General features: G+C 41.2%; 1 protein-coding gene across 1 annotated transcript in view; it reads left to right on the top strand.

Moving 5' to 3' along the window:
• PREX1 (phosphatidylinositol-3,4,5-trisphosphate dependent Rac exchange factor 1) overlaps positions 1-21,519 on the top strand; it is a 2,105,011-nt gene that overhangs the window by 1,992,425 nt on the left and 91,067 nt on the right. The window lies entirely within an intron of this gene.

Here is a 21,519-nt window from a genome sequence, read left to right as displayed (position 1 = left end):
GCTTTCCCTTCTCAAGGGCATATGTCCAACATATGACCTCAGCTGGTGTTGGGTTATAAAGGACAGACATACATGCGAGAGATGCCAAGGCTATTTCACTCTAGACTGAGCTTAGGTGGTGTACTTGTCAGACTGATCCACGTTTGGTCATTGGTACTGTTAGCTTTGCTAATCATTGTCAGAGAAGTGCCTTGGTAGGAAACCTTCCTTTTCTTACATCTTAGACCTGTGGTTTAAAATCATTAGATGCCAGCTAGGAGGGGTAACTGTGAATGCGGTAGGCAGACTTTCACGCTAAGTGTCTTTTTTGCCTAGGTCCAGAACATGACTATAAATCCTGTTGCATTTGTCAGTCAGTCATAGGATCATAGGAGATTACTAGGCTATCTACTTGGAGTTCATTTTAAGCCTAGCCGTTTCATTCTCAATGTAATACCATGAGAATGTTAGTCATTATCCAAGATTGCATTTAGTAATGACTGCCCATGTCCAGGAGGGTTGTGGGCACTATCCCCAGTAAGAATTTATGGTGCCCCATCCACTCGTCCAGGTTCCTCTTTAACAGTGTCATAGAGGTGCTCTGTTTCACATGAATTGATAGCCTGTTCCAAAGATGCAGCAGTCGCTGGGAGATAAATCTGTCCCTCCAGCATGTTCTATTTAAGTCACAGGCCATATTTAGGTCCCTGTAATGGGTAGCCCTAGTCCTGTTTGATTTACTGATATGCAGCAAGTTCTTTAGGTTTGGGTCTTGGATTGCTCTGTAGGCCAGGCATATGTCTCCCCTAAGAAGTCTGTATGACATAGAATATAGTGACAGGGACTTCAGTTGGTCTGTGTAAGGCACATGCTGGAGCCACTTGATCTTATTTGTTACAAGCCTTTGAGGTGTCTCCAGTTGCTGCAGGTGCTTTGTACAGTACATACTGAACGGGGCATTATACTCAATTATGGGCTAGATTAGTGCTGAGTATAGAAGGATTATAACCTCTTTTGCTGTTGAGGCAATGCCTTTACTATTCAAGTGTGCTACACAGAAAGCCTTCCTTGCTACAGTTGATACATGGTCGAAGTTAAGTTTGCAATCAACTAATGATCCCATGTCCCTTACCACTTTGTGGGTGCTTAAGGTATTGTTGTTGATTTGATAATGTAAAGGGACATTGTTTGTGCCAAAGGGAATGATGATGGATTTCTTTGCATTCAGTTTGAGACAGTGACTAATACACCAGTCTGTGTGAGACCCTCCTGGAGTATACTGACATCATTTGGAGATTTGGTGATTGCACCTAGTTTGTAGTCGTCTGCAAACTTGGTCAGCCACAACCCCTTAGTTTTGACCTGAACTTCGGAGCAGTATATACCAAACAGTAGGGGGCCCAGAACTGACCCCTGTCGCACCCTGCTGGTAACAGGTCTGCTGGTTGATTTGGAATCACCCATTTTGAGAGTGTGTCAGGTTTGTGAGCCATTTGGCAACCCATCTTACAACAAAGGGGTTTACATTCAGTTTGCTAAGTGTATTAGTAATGACTGAATGTGGGATTGTGTCAAAAGCTTTTGTCAAGTTGAGGTATGCTGTGTGCACAGATTTGCCCATGTCATTGGCCCTGGTCACATTTTCAAAGAAGTCCACCAGATTTACAGGCATGATCTGCCCTTGACAAAGCCGAATTGGGTAGGATCCAGGGTTTGGAGGTCACCTATGTCTTTATTTATGAGGTCCATAATGATACATTCCATGGCCTTACAGATGAGGCTGGTCAGGTTGTGGGTCTGTAATTCCATGGATCTGTTGCTAGGCCACTTTTGTGGAGGGGAATAACTGTTGTTGTTCTCCTTTCTGCAGGAACCAAGCCTGTGGTTTGTACCTAAGACCCTCAGATCAAGACTTTCCTCACTTAATACCTTTCTTGAAACCCAGTGATTGAAATGCCTAGTCCAGTCTAAGATGGCAGACTCTCAGGACAACATTGCCACCCTTCCCCCTAAGTAGAAACTCAAGATACTCCAAGATGATTCCCAATCCAGCTTCTCTGAGTCAGATGTATCCACTGAGCTGGTTGAACCCACAGTACGTTTAATTACTTCTCTGATGCCTGCTACTGAGATCCTGTTGGAGGCCGGTACAGCCCCTGAGGACTAGCAGACTGTGGATACTTCAGAAGAAATGTGTCTTATAGTCTTCTAGGGCCTGCTTGGAATCCCTCAGATCCTTGTATGGGAGGACGTTCCTCTAACATATTGAAATGAGACAAGGTTCTGATCCTCCAAGGCTCATACAGGCAGATGTCACTCTAAACAAGAAGAAATAAAAAAAGAAGGCATCTGACATCCCCTACTCCTTCCAGGGAAAAAGAATGGATGGACTTCTTACAAAGCTTATTTAAAGTAATTATGCCCCTGATGCCTCCTTCTTTTTTGACCCAGCTTTCTCAAGCCACACCACAAAAGCAAACCATGGATTCTTCCTCTTCTGAAGAAGATCCGGAACCAAATGCTGACCATTTTCTGGATTACTCTTCACAACGCCACTCTCTTGAGCAAGCCTCCTTGGACAAATGGAACTCACTTTCATTTTGCCCTCCTCTGGAAGAGGCTTCCTTTGGAGAAACCACTGAGTGTCAGTCAAGGCAAATAGCCGAGGTACAAAAGAGATTCTAGAGCCTTCTGGAGATGGTCAGTGTGGCTTCTTCGTCAGTTTCCCCAGACATTGAAGCTTATCTTGATGCTTTCATTCTTCTTCATTAACACCTGACTCTCAACCATCTGCTCCTAAAAGACCAGCCAGGTTTTATAAGGTTCCTGGTGAACTTAAAGACCTGTATAAAAATCCCAAGTCTGACCCTCCAGCAGTCTCTCTCTCTTTTGATAAGTCATCCAAATTGCTTCCCACTGCTAATGCCCTCCCCTCAGATATGGAGAGCAGGGCCATGGAGAGGTGGGGTAAGAAAGTTTACTTCTCCTCCAGTCTAGCATTCAGAGCTGTTAATTGCTAAATACAAAAGACTGAATACCTGCTTTCTGTGTTACAGTCTCTGCATAAAGTCATGTCAGAACCTCAGACAGCAGATTTGAAACAGCAAATGCAGACCTTTTTGTCCCAAGCAGACACAAATAGGCAGACACAGCATCAAATGCAGTTATGCTGCAGTGGGTGCTATGTCCAGGGTGCTGCTACTGGCTCAGTGATCAGACAATATGCACGGCTCCTTGGTCAACCCATCCCTGAAGACATAAAATCCAAACACTTGAATTCACTCTTGAACAATGACTTTTTGTTTTGGGCCACAAGCTGCCAATCTTTTCAAAACTTTGCAAGAGCAAGACAAGGCAAGATCATGAAAGACTGCAGATAGATTCTCCTCTCTACAGTGGCTAGATACCATAGGAACTACTCAATCAAATCCATTTGCTTCATTAAGAGGGATCCTAGGCCCTCTCACAAACTTAGAAAAGTGCCTAAGAAAATATTTTCTGACAAACTACAGAGGAAATCCGCTTCAGGGAGACCTCCATTTGAGGGCAAAACGTTGTGACTATCCTCCTTCTGTCCCCCAAGACCCCCTATGCATCCCTCCACCTACCTATCAAAAAGGCTTTCCCTTTCACTTAGTTCTGGGAGATGGTAACTACAGACAAGTGAATTCTGACCATCATCAAAGAAGGCTATGCCATGTCTTGGGAAAGTATTCCCTGCATGGCTGGAATTCCCAACCAGCTTCCCTTGACTGATCCCATTATTCAGAAGTTGGTGACACAGGGCACCATCCTTCATAAGAAAAGGGTTTTATTCAAGAATTTTTCTTGTTCCCAGGAAGGAAGGGCAATAGAGGCTCATCCTGGAACTCTTCCTGCTAAACACATTCCTGAAAGTGCCTACCTTCAAAATGCTTTTGCTATACACCCTCCTGCCCTTTATTCTGCCTCAGGCATTTATAGTGTCCCTAGAGCTCAAGAATGCCTATCTTCACATCCCCATCTATCCATCTTGCAGGAGATTCCTCAGATTCTCTTCTCTGGCTCTTCTCATTTTCAGATATCTAAAAATTCTGAACATGGAAAGGTGTTCTGTACCAGCTCCGACCTTTGCTTGCAGGGTGTCTGCACTCCAGGCACTCATGGCTACTCCATCCTTCCTTATTTTCCATAAGGATAAGGTAACACTTAGGACCAATCCTTTTCTCATGCCTAAGGCTGTGAATGAGCTGCCCCAAAATCAAGCCATTCACCTACCTGCTTTCCTCTCCAATCCTCAAAATAGATGGGAAAGAATCTTAAATTCCTTAGACATTCACAGGTAGCTGAGATTCTATTTGGACAAAACTAAGACAGTCAGAAAATCTGACCCTGACCAACTGTTTGTTTTCTTTAATGGAGGCCAAGTTGTGCCAAGCAGTCTCAAAGCAAACCATTGTGTCTTGGATATCCAAAGCTATCTCCTTCTACTACTTACAACATGGTAAATCCGTGTCCATCTGCCCTAAAGCACTTTCCACTCAGATGGTTGCCTCCTCTAGAGGTTTCCACAAAGGGGTTGATGCCAAGTCCATCTTGGAAGTGACCACTTGGTCCTCTGTGCACACTTTCACCAAGCGCTATAAGATCAATGCCTTCTCCAGGTCTAGGACAGCCATTGCCAGATCAGTGCTCTCTTTTTCTTCACTTTAGCCAGTATCTCCCCCCCCCCCCCCAGGTCCCACCATCTTCAGATCTGGGAATCACCCATCTGTGATAAATACTGCAACAGTGATTTCATTTAAGACATATTGCAGTTGTCTAAGAACTTACCATAGCAGTAAATGTCCTACTGGTAACTGTTGCAGTATTCCTTCCCCTCCCTTCTTCCACTGTATTCTCTTGTTTTTGGATCTGCCATATGCATACATGCTTTCCTGGTGGAGTTTCCTACTTGTTCTAGCTATACCCGTCCTGGCTGACCAGTTTCCTCTCTCAGTTGTCTTCAAGCCACTGGCTTGTAGATAGTCTGATGATCTCATGTGTCTGTTCATCCTTTATAGCCTGACACACATCGGACGTACACCATCGGGAATGTAAAGCTTTGCTACCCCTGCTGGACATCTGCAATGAATAACTGCAACAGTTTTTAGTAGGGCATCTACTGTTACAGTTACCCCACACCCATGTGCCTTACCATAGTTGTGAGATGGGGCACTTTTCATAACTTTTCTGTTAATTTCTGTATGAGGGTTGTGACAGAAGTTCTTAGCAGTTTTGAGGCAGACTTCCTGAACTGTTCATAACTGCATTCAATAGTTAAGAACTGCATGCAGGCTTGTCCAAGTAATAAATAGATCAATACATTTAATTTCTGAAGTTACTGAATATTCATTATGTTTAGCATCAGCTGTTGTTTCCATATCTTCAGTAATTTTACAAAAAGGCAGAGTGAATCACAAGTTGTAAGTGAGGTCTTGGTGAAATTTTCAAGGATATGATGTGTGATTTCATTACATTTGCCTATGAATATTTCTTCCTTGTTGTTACACAGTCATGTTCTGATTACTTTTAGTAAGTTCAGATTGAGAATTTTCAACAAATATGTGGTATTATGGTTTGTAATCATGACTTATTTACTAATAAACATTTTTTGCCTTCTTATTTTGGTTTGATTCAGAATTAAAGCATGGTTTAGGAGTTCCATAATCTGTAGACTATGGCTTGTTACTATTCATAGGTGTGTACTAGGCCAACGTCCCTGGAGCCTTTACAAGTCTAGCCTATAGAAGTGCCCTGGCATCATGCCGCCATTAGTTCCTGGTGCGTCTGTCAAGTAGATCCACTGGAGTGATCCCCGGGATAAACCTTCTATTTCCCATCCACTCATCAAGATTTCTCTTGAAAAGGCCCAGTGAGGTGCTCTGCTTGACATGTATGGGAAGTCTATTGTAGAGCATGGGCAGTCTCTGGGTTATGAACCTGTCCCTCCAGCATGTTCTTTTGATTGTGGTAATGAGGTTGAGGACCCTGGAGCATGTGGTGCAGAGGGATTTGGATTTCTTTAGGTGTAACATTTTTAACAGGGATGGGTCAGACATGGCTTTGTAAGTCAAGGAGAGATCCCTCTTAATAGACGGTATGAGACAGAGAAAAGCTGGAGTTTTTTGAGTCTGTCCATGTAGGCCATGTGTTTAAGGCCTAGGATCCTCTTCGTGAGGTACTTTTGTGGCCTTTCCAGCTGTTGCAGGTGTTTAGTGAGGTACATGCCAAATGGGGCATTATACTCCATGATTGGTCTAATAAGGGAAGAGTAGAGAGAGATGATGACCTCTTTCTTCCTGGATGAAAAACCCTTAGTAATGAGATGTGCCACATAGAAGGACTTTCTGACCACAGTGGCAATGTGGTGGTCGAAGGAGAGGTTGCTGTCGACCTGTGTCCCCAGATCTCTTATAATCCCTTCAGTGTTCAGTGGGCTCCCATCAATGTGGTAATTAGTGGGAACTGAGTTTTTCCCAAAGGGAATGATGATGTATTTTTTGGCATTAAGCTTAAGGCCATGGTTTCGACACCAGTCGTTGGTCTTAGTGAGGCCTTTCTGTAGGCTGTCTACATCACTTGGGGATTTAATAATGGCTGGTAGCTTGCAATCATCAGCTAACTTGGTCAGCCAGAGTCCCTCCATGTTGGCCTGGACGTCTGAGAAGTAGATGCCAAACAGGAGAGGACCCAGGACCGATTCCTGTGTGACTCCACTTGTGACTGGTCGGCAGTCTGACTTGGAGTCTGCTACTTTCACACTGTTGGTTCTATCTGTGAGCCAATTTGCAACCCATCTAGTGATATAGGGGTCGATGCCTAGTGTGGTGAGTCTATCAATAATTCCTGACTGGGGAATGGTATCAAGGGCCTTGGCTAGATCGAGGTAGGCTGTATGAACTGCCTTGCCCTCATCCACAGCTCTGGTGATTGACTCAAAGAAGTCAACCAGGTTGAGCAGGCATGATCTACCCTTCACAAAAACAAATTTCGTGGGATCCAAAGTTTGGAGATTCCTTATATCCTTGTTAATTAGGTCCATGATGATGCGCTCCATAGCCTTACATATCAGACTCGTCAGGTTAATGGGGCGATAATTCCCAGGGTCTGTAGTTGCTCCACCTTTATGGAGAGGGATGACTGTAGCAGTGTGTCATTCTGTAGGGACAAAGCCTGAGGTGAGGCTGTGATTGAACAGGGCACATAGGTGTGGTGCCAGTTCACTTTGTAGTTCATGTAGAACACAGCCAGGGATATTGTCGTGTCTCATGGAAGCTGTATTCTTGGTCTTGAACAATGCAGCTTTAACCTGCGCTGCAGTAATGCTGGGTGCCTAGCAGTAATAGTTAGCAGTCAGGGAGTGCAAAATTGGTGATATGTATGGATCTCTTACTCACTTGTTCTGAAACCAGCACATTTTTGAGAAGTGCTTTTATATACATCTTTTACAAGATATTCTGCTGTCACTTGAAAATGGAGTATTAGCATTAGACATAACTTTACAGGGAGCACATAGTGCGGAATTTACAGTGGGTAGGCATGATACAGGTGGTACTTTGACTGAGGTAGTATTACATGTTTTGGAATTTGATAACACCTCACATCTGACTTTGTCAGACCACAGTAACATTCCAAGAGATTTTTAAGTACAGGACAAGGCACAAAATGTGATTTAGGGGTTCATACAAAGGTAGAGTTATTAATATCACTAATAGCAAATACCTGTAACTTAATGCTACCATGTATCTGCTAGACCATTGAAAACATGGGTTCATTTGCCTTTGATAGCACAAATCCCTGTCTATGCTGAATTAAGAGAAGCACAACATATTAAGTGGACATGGTCACATGGTCAGCAGACAATAAGGAGGGTGAAGGATTGGCATTGTAGAGCTTATTACAACATCTAATCATCAGAGAACATCAGCCAGAGGCCTTTAACATTAGCTTTGACCTGCAAGAAGTAAATGCCATAGAAGAGCAGGCCTAGCACAGAGCCATGAGGGACTCTTGGTGATTGGCATCTTTTGGAGGTGGCTTCACTGTTAGTAACCTCTTGGCTCCTTTCTGTAAGCCAGCTAGCTATCCAGCATGTTTTAAAGGTTCCATAAGTTTGCTGATAATGCCCAAATGGGGTATTGTATCAAAGACCTTAGCCACATCTAGGTTCGTAGATTCATAGGTGTGTACTAGGCTAATGGCCCTGGAGCCTTTACAAGCCTAGCCTGTAGAAGTGCCCTGGCGTCGTGCCATGTGATGTTAGTTCCCATTGCTTCTATCCAGTAGAGCCACTGGAGTGATCTCCGGGGTGAACTTTCCGTTTCCCATCCACTTATCAAGATTTCTCTTGAAGAGGCCCAGTGAGGTGCTCTGCTTCACATGTATGGGAAGTCTATTCCAGAGCATGAGCAGTCTCTGGGCTATGAACCTGTCCATCCAGCATGTTCTGCTGATTGTGGTAATGAGGTTGAGGTTTCTGGAGCATGTGGTGCAGAGGGATTGGGATTTCGTTGGATGTAGCATTTCTAACAGAGCTGGGTCAGACATGGCTTTGTAAGTCAAGCAGAGATCACCTCTTAGTAGATGATATGAGATAGAGAATAGCTGGAGTTTTTTGAGTCTGTCCATGTAGGTCTTGTGTTTAAGGCCTAGGATCCTCTTCATGAGGTACTTTTGTGGCCTTTCCAGCTGTTGCATGTGTCTAGTGAGGTAAATGCCAAATGGGGCATTATACTCGATTATTGGCCTAATGAGGGAAGAGTAGAGAGAAATGATGACCTCTTTCTTCCTGGATGCAAAACCCTTGGTAATGAGATGTGCCACATAGAAGGACTTTCTGACCATAGTGGCAATGTGGTGGTCGAAGGAGAGGTTGCTGTCAACCTGTGTTCCCAGATCTCTTATAACGCCTTCAGTGTTGAGTGGGCTCACATCAATGTGGAATTTAGTGGGAACTGAGTATTTCCCAAAGGGGATGACGACGCATTTTTTGGCATTAAGCTTAAGTCCATGGTTTCGACACCAATCATTGGTCTCAGTGAGGCCTTTCTGTAGGATGTCTACATCACTTGGGGAGTTAGCAATGGCTTTGTGTCTGTGGTTTCGAGGATCTGTTGAAAGTCCTCTGTTTTGGAGGGGGGGGTGGGCTGAATGTCACAGTCCTCCTTTCTTGTAGCACAAAGCCTATTTTAAGACTATAGTTAGCTAGTGACTCCAGGCATCCTAATAAGTCATATTTTAGACCATTCAGGAGGCATACCAGGATGTTATTGGGGCACATTGAGGCTGTGTTCTTGGCTTTAGCAAGCACAGCCAGTACATGCTTCCAAATTATAGTTGGAAAGGTTATGTTTGACAGCATTTCTTGGGGGATGTTGGGGGGGTGAGCGGGGGATAAAGTTGGTAATTAATTTGTCTGCTAATGGGTTGACTGTACCACCAGGCTCGATAAATGTAGCACCATAAAGCACCAGATCAGTACATTTGTGTGTGCAGCCCTTGAGGTTTCTCCCATAGCCGAGGAAGGACTTCTCGTTATCTTTCACTCAGGATGTGTTTGTCTTGTACCTGTGAGGCTGTCTTAATCTTAAACCCGGCTTTATTTGACCTGTTTAGCCCTCTTAGTTGCCTTTTTAGTATGATGAGAGCATTTTTATCGTAATGGGAATTACCCTTCCTGACTTTTGCCATAATTTTTTCCTTTTGTTGTATATTCTGTTTAAGTTTGGATGCCACCAGGACAGTTTGTTTCTGGGGCTAGTTCTGGGCTTTTTTTGGTAGGTGCAGCAGCCTGTCTGCTGCCGTTGGCATGGTTGTACAGAGTTTCTTGGAGCAATTCAGTGTAGGCTTTTGTGTTTTTGGCAAAGCATCACTTAATGAAAGGTAGTTTACATTGGAATAGTTCCTGTTACTGGTTTTACTGGGGTTATAGAGCTGATTTTGATTTCTAAGGAGAAAACTTTATGATCGGACCTTATCAGGGAAGATGGGATATTGGAGAGGAGGCTGCATTCTCCCATTTTGTGAATATGGTGTCCAGTATGTTGGAGCCTCTGGTGGGCAATTTCACTGTTTGGTCATGGGTGTTTGTATTTATGAAGTCCAGGAATCTCTATGCCTGTAGATTTGAGGTCATGTAGGATTCCCAGTCTACAGAGGGGTAATTAAAGTCTCCCATAAGTAGGGTATTAGGTTGGATGGTAAGTGTCTTCAGTAGGTCCAAGTATGCATTGTGAACTTCTTGGGACATGGAGGGTTGCTGGCTAATATACAGGATGTGATTTTGTCTATGGTGATCTGCATGTGGAGAAACTCTAGCACATCATTCTGTTTAACCAGCCTAGACATATGCGTGTCATTGATGTATATAAAGACACCTCCACCTTTAGCCCTTGTCTGTACAGCACTGAAACCTTGCACAACTAGGGTATTCTCTGCTGCTTTAAACTATGTCTCAGTAACTGCACAGATGACTATATTCTTGAGTGTGCGGAGAACTTGGAGGGAGAGTAGTTTTTTTTTATTTAGGCTTTTGTCATTGAGCAGTTGCACCTTGAGGTTCAGTTGAGTTGATTTTGCTGTGTCTGTATGTTTGTTGATATGGTATTGCCTAACAAAGGCATTATGGGGTGGAGAAAGTTTTAGCCATATCTGAAAGCCTATAGGGGACAGGTGCAGACCATCCTTAGCAAAGCAATGTGGTCTGTTAACCATGCCCTTCCAAGCTGACAAGCATTGTATACCCTTAGAAAACATCAGAAAGACAACCAGTTGTTAAAACCAATCATCAATACTAGGCTCATACCAGCCTGGGATGCACAGCCTGAAAGTTCCCTAATGTCTCTTTTCATATAGTCCAGGGCGATATGGCTCAGGTTATTTACGCCTACATGAACTATGATGGAATCATACTGGTACCTGTGGTGTAATGACTTGAGTGCCTGTATGATTTGGTGGATCATGGCTCTAGATAAGCAGCTAACCGTTATCTTTTCCTTGTTCAGTCTGGTTAGAGAGGCATCAGTATGTCTTTCAGTGGAGTTCCCATGACAAGAGTCCTGGGAAGTATGTTTGCTTGCCTTAGGGGCTTAGTCTTTGGGGCTCTACTTAGTGTGACTGTATGTGTGGTATTATATGTTCTTTTTTCTGAGTGCCTTTGGGCTTGCTGAGGCATAGCTTTCACAACAGATGATCTAAGTGATATTTGCTGTGTAGGACGATTGCTTTTAAGTGCCTCAGCTTATTTTAGTTTATGTCTTTGTTCTTTGTGCTATGTGAGGTAATTGTTGTATGTGTAGTATTGACAACCTCATGTGTGCTTGTATGTAAGAGTTTAGCCTCCAGTGTCATTGTATAAGAACACTTCTCACATACTGTGTCTGTTTATGTAAGGCTTAAGTGATTATTGGTAGACATGAGACAATTGCTACATTGCATCAAGATGACCATATCTACCAAGCTGATTTGATTGGTAGGCTACAAGTGGGTGCTGTATTGGGGGTTAGAAGGCTATTAAAGCTGCTTTGTTGGTGTAGAATAATAAGGGTCTCATATTGGGGCAGATTATACTAAACCTGGGCTGTTCAGCAATTCTGTGTGGCCTGCAACTTAGAACGCTGGACAGCAAGCTGAGTGGTCTCTTATCACCACCCAGTCCCCATGCAAGTTGCAAGGATTCACTGGATCTGCAAACCCTTACTCTAAGATGTCAAAGCATGCACCTTGATGAGCAATAAAAAAACAAAACTGATAGTTTTTGGAAGGAGTTACAGGTGCTCACTGGAATGCAAAAGTTGAGACAGCAATCATCGTATCTTAGGTTTTCATAACTAGAGTGATAGAACTTGCATTGCATGTTAGAGTTTACGTACATACACAATCCGATTTGTTTTTATTTAATGCACATTTATGTAGGTGAGGTGAAATTTGAAGGCAAACTGGAGGTGACTGTTAAGGTTTGCTGACATGACACTTTGTGAAGTATTCTCGGTTTATGTCTTATAAACAATCTCCTTTCAGATGCTTTATGGCAGGTGTTGCCTTAACAGTCATCTCCAGTTTGCCTTCAGATTTCACCCTGACCTTCATAAAATGTGCATTAAATAAAAACAGATTGGATAGTGTACGTAAACTCTAACATGCAATGCAAGTTCTATCACTCTAGTAAGTTTACAAGTGAATAATGGCAAGAATTAAAAATTACCCAGGACTTAGTTCTGTTGTGCATTTTGTTCCCCTGTTATCAAGTAAGAAGTCTGGCCTGTCAGCCAAATAATGTTTCAAGCTGGAAGGTTTAACATGTGGGTGTCCAAGTAAGGAAACTGATTGGTGCTGCGCATTTGGGGCTTTCTGATAATAATCACAAATCAGATGTGCTCCTCAAACATCGTGTGCATGCGCAGACCTGCTGATAGCTCTGTGTGACTGTCGATATTAATGTTGGAATGAGAGTAAACTTGTCACCTGTCCTGTTTTCTCCAACTTATAGCGGGCAGCAGATGAGCAGTTAAGAAAGAGAAAGGTAAACCTGTTGCTCATCTAGCAAGGTTGAACAGTAGTACAGATTACAACTGCATTACATTTTTGGTGATTTTTTACAAGGACTTTCATTTTCTTTACATACCATATCAACAGCAATCGACAACAATTCAGAATATTTTGCGGTGGTACAGCGGTAGCGTTGTTGCCTCACAGCAAGAGGTTCTCCCGTTCGATTCTTGGCTGGAGTGAGGGGAGTGCCTTCTGTGTGGAGTCTGCATGTCCTCCCCACGGTTGGGTGGGCGTTCGAAAGACATGCGTAAATGGGCATGCCTTTGTTGAAGGTTGAACATCGAGCTGGCACCTCGGCGTTCGGGAAAATCTACTGCCAATCATTAGTGGACCAGAGTTCCGCTGTGGCGACCCCTAACCGGGAAAAGCCGAAAGACAACAACATTATTTGGACTACTGAGAAGGAATGCATTTGAATCTTTTAGAGATAATTATTCTTACTAGTTCACACACTGAATGAGCATCACAGTAACTTATAAAGCACTCTGTATGTGTCAAATCCAGTCCCACTCAAAATATATTTGGCAGTGTTATTTGCATAATAATGTTGTGCCTGTTGCTGAGTGTAAAAGAAAGCCATGTGCACACTTGTTGCTATGCAAGCATTTGCTCTGGGTGTGCTCATTATTTTTTCTTTAAGTACATGAGACATTTGCATAGCCCTGGGGTAGTGTTAGAAATCTTTCTTGTGACAAAGGGGTAATGAAGGTGATTTTCAAATATCTGTTGACGTTTCAAGAGCAGATTCCATTTATTACTTGAAATAATGTTCCCTTCAATGTGTCTTTGTTTGTTTTCCTTTATCCTTGAGTAGTTGTGGAAGACGCATTTTTTGTGAATAATTGTAAGGTCAATGCTGTGCCAAAATATTGAGGACTCATGCTATATTTGGTGTCATTTTTGCATTTTTCCCCATGCATGACATCTTCCATTAAAAGTGCTCTAAGGCATTTTCCTGCATTGCTCTCCTAAGTCTGTGATGTGCTGTGTCTTTGCAGGCATTGTGGAATGCTTGCATGTCAGTCATTTCTGTGTGAGTTCAAGGTTTGTGTCTGTACAGGAGTGGATTTGACCTTGTCCATAGAAGGTCTGAGCTCCAAGCTAATGGTTGTTGTCTGGTGGCCTTACAATTACTTTGCAGCACCCATTTGCTTTTTTTTAGTTTTAATTGAGATTAAAAAGACCGTTTCCCTTGAACATAAAAAAATACATATTTACAAAGTTCTGTGCTGTCACAGTTAAGTAGTTGAATGCTAAATGTGGTAATAGACTTATGACAGAAACTTCTACGTGCTGAAAGAAATGCAAAACCAAGTTAACTAAACTAAACCATAAAGTTTGTTTGCATGTAGCTAAGAAACACAGACTCTTTAGCACTTGTCAAGCAATAAATCAGCTAGCTGAAAAGCATACAGAATTTAGCCCTGTGATAACATGTTAATGGCTGCAGTGCATTAGCAAAGAGAATTTCTGGGAGCTGCAAAATGTAGCAGTGAGTTAACAAGCTTGTTTGGGAGCAACTGTTGGTGCCGACAGCATAGGAATACACAGAGCAGTTTAAATGTGGGTAAAATGGCACATTTATAAAGAAAGCCACATGACTTGTGTGAGGTCTTCTGTCCAAGAGATCTTTCATATAAATCTAGTGCCTACTTTGGATGTGGTGATGATTTGTGATGATTTGGGAAGCTATCGGATGTTAGAAGAAGACTGAGGATATACATTTCTTTTAACCAAATGGGTAGACTGTATTGCATTAACTGAGCTTTCAGAATGTGTCTCTAATATGTTTGGTGCAAGTGAGAAAGCTAGTGCAGTGCTGATGGGCGGTCATGCATGATAATCCAGCATAATCAGTTCAATGCAGGAAGTAGGATTCAGTACAGGTCTGTAGTTAATATCACTGTGATGGCCAGTAGACAGAGGAGAATAGAGCCACAGAGGGCAGGATCTGCAGTGACTACGACTGGTATTCACCATTTTGCCACTCTGTGATCAGCCATCTTCTCTGCATCGTCTGTCACAAGGAATGTACTCTCTAAGGTTAAGCAGAGGGTCACTCTATTGTTTGGGTCAGCTTTTGAACGACCATCCATGCAAGAAGTAGTAGCAATTGTGAAAGGCTCCCCACACAAGAGAGCCTACAGCTCCAAGATCTTCTGAGTGCAGAGCAACAAATCACTCATCCCTCTTGTCTTTTGATGACCCTCCCATTCCAGCAGCCATAACTGTCGCAGGTCTAATAATTAATAATTTCATGGCAGGGTGAGAAGCTAACTACTGATGGGCTCCACTTCATCCATTTCGAGCTTTGAGCAGCCATTGGTGGCTTTCAAAGTCTTGGAGGCAGAAATACTTCCAGAAGGCCTTTTTATTGGATTAGTTAATTTTACACCAAACTGTTTCTGTTGCTGCTGTAGTGTAATTACCATAGCTCTCAACCAGTCAGGGACAAATTTAAACAGAATCAGGGATAAATCCAGAAAAAATCGGGGACAATCAGGGATGCGTTTAAATATTAGTTATATTAACTTCAGACTTTAATAGAAGAGAATGTGAATTAATATACATTTCGTGAAGGAAAATAATTCTCTAAGTCCTAATTATTATCATTTATTAAGTATAACTCACCACCTTTCCTCCAGTGAGGCTAGATCCCTGAGTCATGGCACTGGGAAGGGGGGTAGCCCAGAATCACATGCAAACTTAAACAAAGTTCCAAGAGTGTCTGCTATGACTAAGAAAATCTGAAAAGAAAAAGGAAAAACTGGACAGCAAGGCACTGGCATTGAAGAGAAGGTGAACTACATATGGCAGTAGGACAACAAGAAGGAAAGCCTTGGCATGAGCAGCAAAGATATGATGTTATTCAGTGATGAGCTGATAGAATGGTGATAAAAGGGGCTGTGTTTGAGCTTGCTGGGCACATGAAGAAAGGAGAAGGTATTCACCATCTCAGGCACAGACTTTTTACAACTGGGCAAATAGGGACAATTTGTGACTAGGAGGGCTGTTAGAGAATAAAGTTGACACTGAAGCAGTAATTTTGTACACTAACTTGCCTGATATGCGTACATGTTGCTGTGTTAGAATGCACTGGATCAGGAAGAAGGATTGCTGAGATACCTGATAATTAAAAAGCTTCGAGGCCAGTCAATGACTGTTCAATGTATATATGCCAACAAAGGAATAATAATGGCTGCAGAGAGAATTATGGTGGTAGATAACTTCTCCCAGATGTTACATTAGGGAAGGCAGATAAAAAACTAAAAGATAGGACGTTTACTTGAATTGGAGAAGGACAGCGTCATGATTTTTGGCATTTATTGATGTTGTTACTTTCCTCTTCAGGAAAGTTTAAAGTTTGGAGTATTTACTGTGTGCTACTCTCCTAACAGCTTATCTGACCTAGCTCTGCCATTTAAGGGGTTGTGCATTAAGGCAGGAAGATCTGATTATGCTTCTTCTTAAAGTTGAACCATTTGTACTTGTACTTGGAGTTTGCCTTATTAGTTATTTTATTGTCACTGTCAATTTCTGAACATTGTTAAATTTAAGACAGCATTATTTTCCATACTCACTGTATTTGAGTTAGACTGAAGAAAGATTTCCAGTGCATGAAAAGTTTGTGCGAAGAAGTTTTGGACTCTGTTTTGTTCCAGGCCTCCAGGGTGAATCTTGTGATCACATTTCTGTGCAATTAATGTTGTTGGCTTGTTCAGCATACTGAGGTTGTGCTTAGTGCTACTTATCCTCAAAGAAAAATGCCTAACAAGAAAAGAAAAACTGAAGATGAAAACCGAGTGTATCAAAACCAATGGGAATCCGACTACTTGATTACAAACAACAGAAATAAAATTCGATGTCTTGTTTGCATGCAGGTTTTGTCAGTGCCTAAAGAGTCTAAGGTGAAATGACACTACAGTACATTACACAGTGAAACATTTAATATGTATAGTGGAATCAGTTTGCACCATTATTGCAGAATATAAGAGGAAATTGATGCGGCAAATTCGTTTTTTTTTTTTTTTGCAAAACTTAGCACGGAACAAAGTTCTAGCCTTGCTGCTTCGTACAAAGTATCATTGGAGTTAGCGAAATCAAAAAAGCCTTTTAGTGATGGTGTGATAGTGAATAAATGTGCAATTGAAATGGCAAAAACAATTTAATGAGCCGAAGTTAGCTGAGAAGTTTGAAACACTAGCATTATCTCAACAGACCATCACAAGACGCGTACAACACATAGATCAATATGTTTCATAAAAGCTGTGTGATTTAATAGAAAAATGTGAGTAATTTTCGTTGTGTCTGGATGAAAGCACTGATTAAGTAGATGTAAGGTAACTCTTAATTTTTCTTTGAACTATTCAAGAGGACTTTACTATTAACAAAGAACTCCTCAGTCTTATATCTTTACATGGGACTACTAAAGGTACTGATATTTTTGAAGCAGGTCAAAAGTCTGTTATGAACTGTGGAGGATTTGATAAATGTTCCTGCATTGTAACAGATGGGGCCAAAACTATGATGGGGACTGAAAGCGTTTTTGTTGACTAGTGAAACAAAATAATATTAACTGCCCTACAATTCATTGCATAAGTTACCAAGAAGCACTCTGTGGAAAATTTTGACGTCAAGACAATTCCATGAAAAAAGCTGTAAAAATAACTAATATTATACCAGGAGGTACTGGATCTCTGAGTCATCATAAGTTTTGCGATTTCTTGAGTGAAATGGATGCTGCAGATGGGGATTTGCTCCTTCAGTCTGATATTCGTTGGTTGAGTGCTGGAAAATGTCTGGAACGCTGTTTTGCCATTCGGAAAGAAATACCTATATTTCTTAAAAATGATGTGAAGTCTGATACAACAGAACTTGAAAATCAAATGCAAAATCTCCATATTTTTATCAGATCTTACATTTATAACATATATGACCTACCATTTGAATGAGTTGAACTTAAAACTGCAGGGCAAACAACAGAATATTGCCAATTTATATGGTCATTTGAATGGCTTTAAAAGTAAATTGAAGCTTTTTAAATCGACATTGGCTAATAATATTTTTACTTTTTTCTGAATTGCAAAGAATTTTGAGGAAATATCATTTTCAGCTCATGTAAAGTACATTGATATGATTGTGGAGGATTTTAAGAATCAATTTGGGGATTTTTAAGGAACTTGAAGAAGAAATTTAAATTTTACTCAGACCTTGACTGTCATCATTGAAAGTGTAAGATATGAACTTCAGCTGGAATTGTGCGATTTGCAATCAGACCCTTTTTAAGTGAAAAAGGAGAAGATTTTTTTAAAATTACTACCAATAGAGAGATACCTGAAATTGAGAATGTTTGGACTCAAGATGTGCTCAATGCTTGGGAGCACATATCTTTGCAAAAGCACTTTTTCAACTATGAAATTCATCAAATCAAAGTACAGATGTTAATTCTCTTGCAAATTTACTGTGATTGGCAGCTACAAGTATCAACATCGACATATCTACTTTAGTAAACGAAGCTGAACTACCACAGAGCTCTCATGAAGATGTTGAGAGGTATGTTGGCCACAAATGGAAACAGGATTTGGTCATAACTTTAAGCAGAGGTGTGATAAGCACTCCAGAACAGACATTGTTTCTAAAAAGGAATAATTTTTGTGTATTTGTATCTACCAATTTCCAGTGGTTCAGACCTGTGAAGAATTGACAAGGCTACATTGCCAGAGACTGCCAAGAAGAGTCAGCATGCAGAAGGAAACATTGACACTGTTAACAACTGAGTTATGAGGGTTAAATGCCAGCAGGTTTAATATTTTATTTACTACAGCTAGAAAACTGCCCCTTAATGGAAAGATATTTGTTCTTTAGAAATTACTGCATCTTGTCTACTGTTTCAGTAAAATCTTTTGTATGCACCATGACTTGTTGTTATGAAATTGTCAAAGTGCTTGCTAAACTTAACGAATGGTAGGACTTCCCAGGTAATTTCAGTATATGTACTGTATTTATTATTGTGCATGCGGCCCTCCGATATATCTTTTTTTTTTAAATGTGGCCCTCAGATTACCTAAGGTTGGACAGCCCTGTACCAAACAGTACTAAATTCTACTAACTTTAATGTTTACACAATACTAAATACTACTAAAGCTATAAGTATTTCCACTCAGCTTCCAATTAGCTGCTCCAAGCTTGCTGGCATGCAAAGTATATGCTCTATATTTACTGCTTTACAGGGTACAGATTTATGGACCATAATATTGGTAAGTTTTGCTTTCTAGGATGGCTCTATGAAAAACAAAGTGTGGGAAGAGTAAATAGCTTTTACAACAGACAGTAGCAGTGAAAGAAGGGAGAGAGGGACTTTGGAAATCAGATTACCTTAAGAGTTGGAGGCTTTACAGAACCACAACAGGAAGAATATGTGAGGGTTGAGGAAAAGATTCAAGGAAGAAGCAGGTTAGCTAGATTGGAATCCAGTCAAATAAAGCCAAAGTTGGAGCTCTTTCCAAAAATGTAGCTTAATATCTCAGTGGGAGTGAGGAACACACAAGAGTGGAGCAGAAAGGCACTGGAATTCTGTGAGCTGCAGGTTAGAATTTCAGGAACTTTAGCTTAATGTCTCAGTGGGGGTTGGGGCAGACACAAAGAACTGGGGAATAGAAAGACACTAGAATGCAACTTTAAGCAGGTAAATGATAAGCAGAAAGTAAAACTGTAAGATTAAAACTAGAATATCAACAACTGTAAAAGCACTGAAGCACAAATCCTGGACCAGAAAAAACAATACTCTCACTACTGTATTCTACTACAGTTTTTGGCACCAGAAATTTACCAGTACCCAGTTTATTGAAAAAAATGATGTAATAAGTGACTAAATAAGGTTCAGATTTGGCAGTTTCTGCCACAACTGTGAAAGAAACTACAAGACTAAGGGCCAGCAGAGTTTAAAACACAAATGGCGAGCTTTTACAAGTACTTTCTACATACAGTGACAGAAGTGCAAAATAATGTAGAAACACAATTTTCCAGCACCTGCAGTGAGACTAAAGTCTCAGAACAAAATAAAAAATGAAAATAAACATGGAAGAAAAGCAAAAAAATGATCAAAGAAGTATTACCACACAGGTCACTGTACGTGCAATTTAAATATTTAAGCAGCATTGAAATAAAAGCTTTTTTTTCCTCTTTCCTTTTTGATCGAAAGCTTGTTACTAACAGTTCAGGGCTTTCCAGACCTCTCAAAATCTTTCATAAAAGATGCTTGGTGGGGCGATAGGGTTACCACCTGTCCCACTTTGCGAGGGACAGTCCCTCTTTGGGCAGTTGTGTCCTGCAAAAATATTGTAAAAATGGCAAATGTCCTGAGATTTTAGGACAAAAATATTTCCTATATTTTATGTAATAGTTGCATAAAACAGTTATTCTGTATCTGAAACACCTAAATGTTATAAGAAACAGAATAAGCAACTAAAAATGCTACAAGAATAAGCTTTTATTTAGGCAAAAAAGTGAAGTTCTGTCCTTTGTACTGGCTGTAAGTATGTTTTGGTCTGCAAAATCTGACGTTTGTACCGAAAATGTCCCACTTTGGGAATTTGAAAAGGTGGCAATCCTATGGGGCGAACACTTGCTAGATATAGCAGGCTAGCTAGAGAAGGATCCAGTCAAATAAAGCCAACATTGGAGCTACTTCAGAAACCTTAGCTTAATGTCTCAGTGGCGGTGACAAAGGACACTGCAGGATTTTTTAATTTTGATGAGAGGATGGATCAAAGGAAGCAGTGTGATAATTTTCTCAAAAAACGCACACATCTGTTAAGCCCAAACAATTGAAATAAGGTACACAGTAGATAACATTTTTTGAGCATGACAGACATTTATAATTACTTGGGTGTCTTATTAATAGATTTATAGATTCATAGATTGTCACTAGGCTAACAACCCAGTGGGTCTTTCTAAGCCTAGTCAAGTTTTCCCAAAATAATGATGCTCTGTATCCAAATAGGACATTGAGGTCCAGGCATTTATAACCTATCTCTGTCCATAAGGGACATGAGTGCCAGGCCCAGTGTAAATTCCCTATTCCCCTTCCACTAATGGAGATTGAGCCTAAACTGGGTAATAGATTAACTCAGGTTCACATGGCTGAGAAGACTACTCCATAGAATGGGTAGCCTTTGGGATACATATCTGTCTCTCCAGCATGTTCTGTTTAAGTCACAGACAAAATTCAGGTCCTTAGACCTTGTATTTCTGGTACTGTTTGACTTGCGAATATGCAAAAGATTCATAATTGTAGGGTTTGCAGATGCCTTATAAGCTAGGCATAGATCACTCCTCAGCGATTTTCAGGAGACTGAGTAGAGGGAGAGGGCTTTAAAGCACTCTGCATAAGGCAGGTCTGTTATAGCTTGTATTCTTTTTGTAAGGAGCCTCTGGGGTCTCTCTACTTGCTGCATATGCCTGGTCAGGTACATATTGAAGGGACCATTGTACTGTATGATTGGTGTGATAAGGGCAGATACAGTGGGATAATGACCTATTTGGACCTAAATGCCATGCCCTTACTTATAAGCTGCACAACATGAAAGGATTTCCTGAGCAGTGTGACCATGTGGAGGTCGAAGGTAAAGCTGCTGTCTATGTGTATACCCAGATCCTTGACCACTGGATCGACTCTTAGGGGCATATTATCAAAAGCCTTGGCTATGTCCTCATTTATCAGGTCCATGATTCTTTCATGGCCATACATATGAGGCTGGTCAGACTTATAGGCCTGCAGTTACCCAGATCAGTAGCTGGATATCCTTTGTGCAGGTGAATGACTGTAGCCATGTCTTAGTAGATAGGAACTTATCTTTCAGGAGCAATATAGAGTAATTGTGTCTTAAAACCACAAAGCTAGCAAACAGGATAATCTGAAGTTGGTCTACAGTTATTATGGTTCTGATTTTTAACTCTGTTATATGATCT

The sequence above is a fragment of the Protopterus annectens genome, chromosome 12.part0, assembly GCF_019279795.1.
Source record: "Protopterus annectens isolate FY-2018-M chromosome 12.part0, PAN1.0, whole genome shotgun sequence".
Lineage (NCBI taxonomy): Eukaryota > Metazoa > Chordata > Ceratodontiformes > Protopteridae > Protopterus > Protopterus annectens.
The sequence above is the reverse complement of the archived record's forward strand: the minus strand, read 5'-3'. Positions and strand labels throughout refer to the sequence as shown.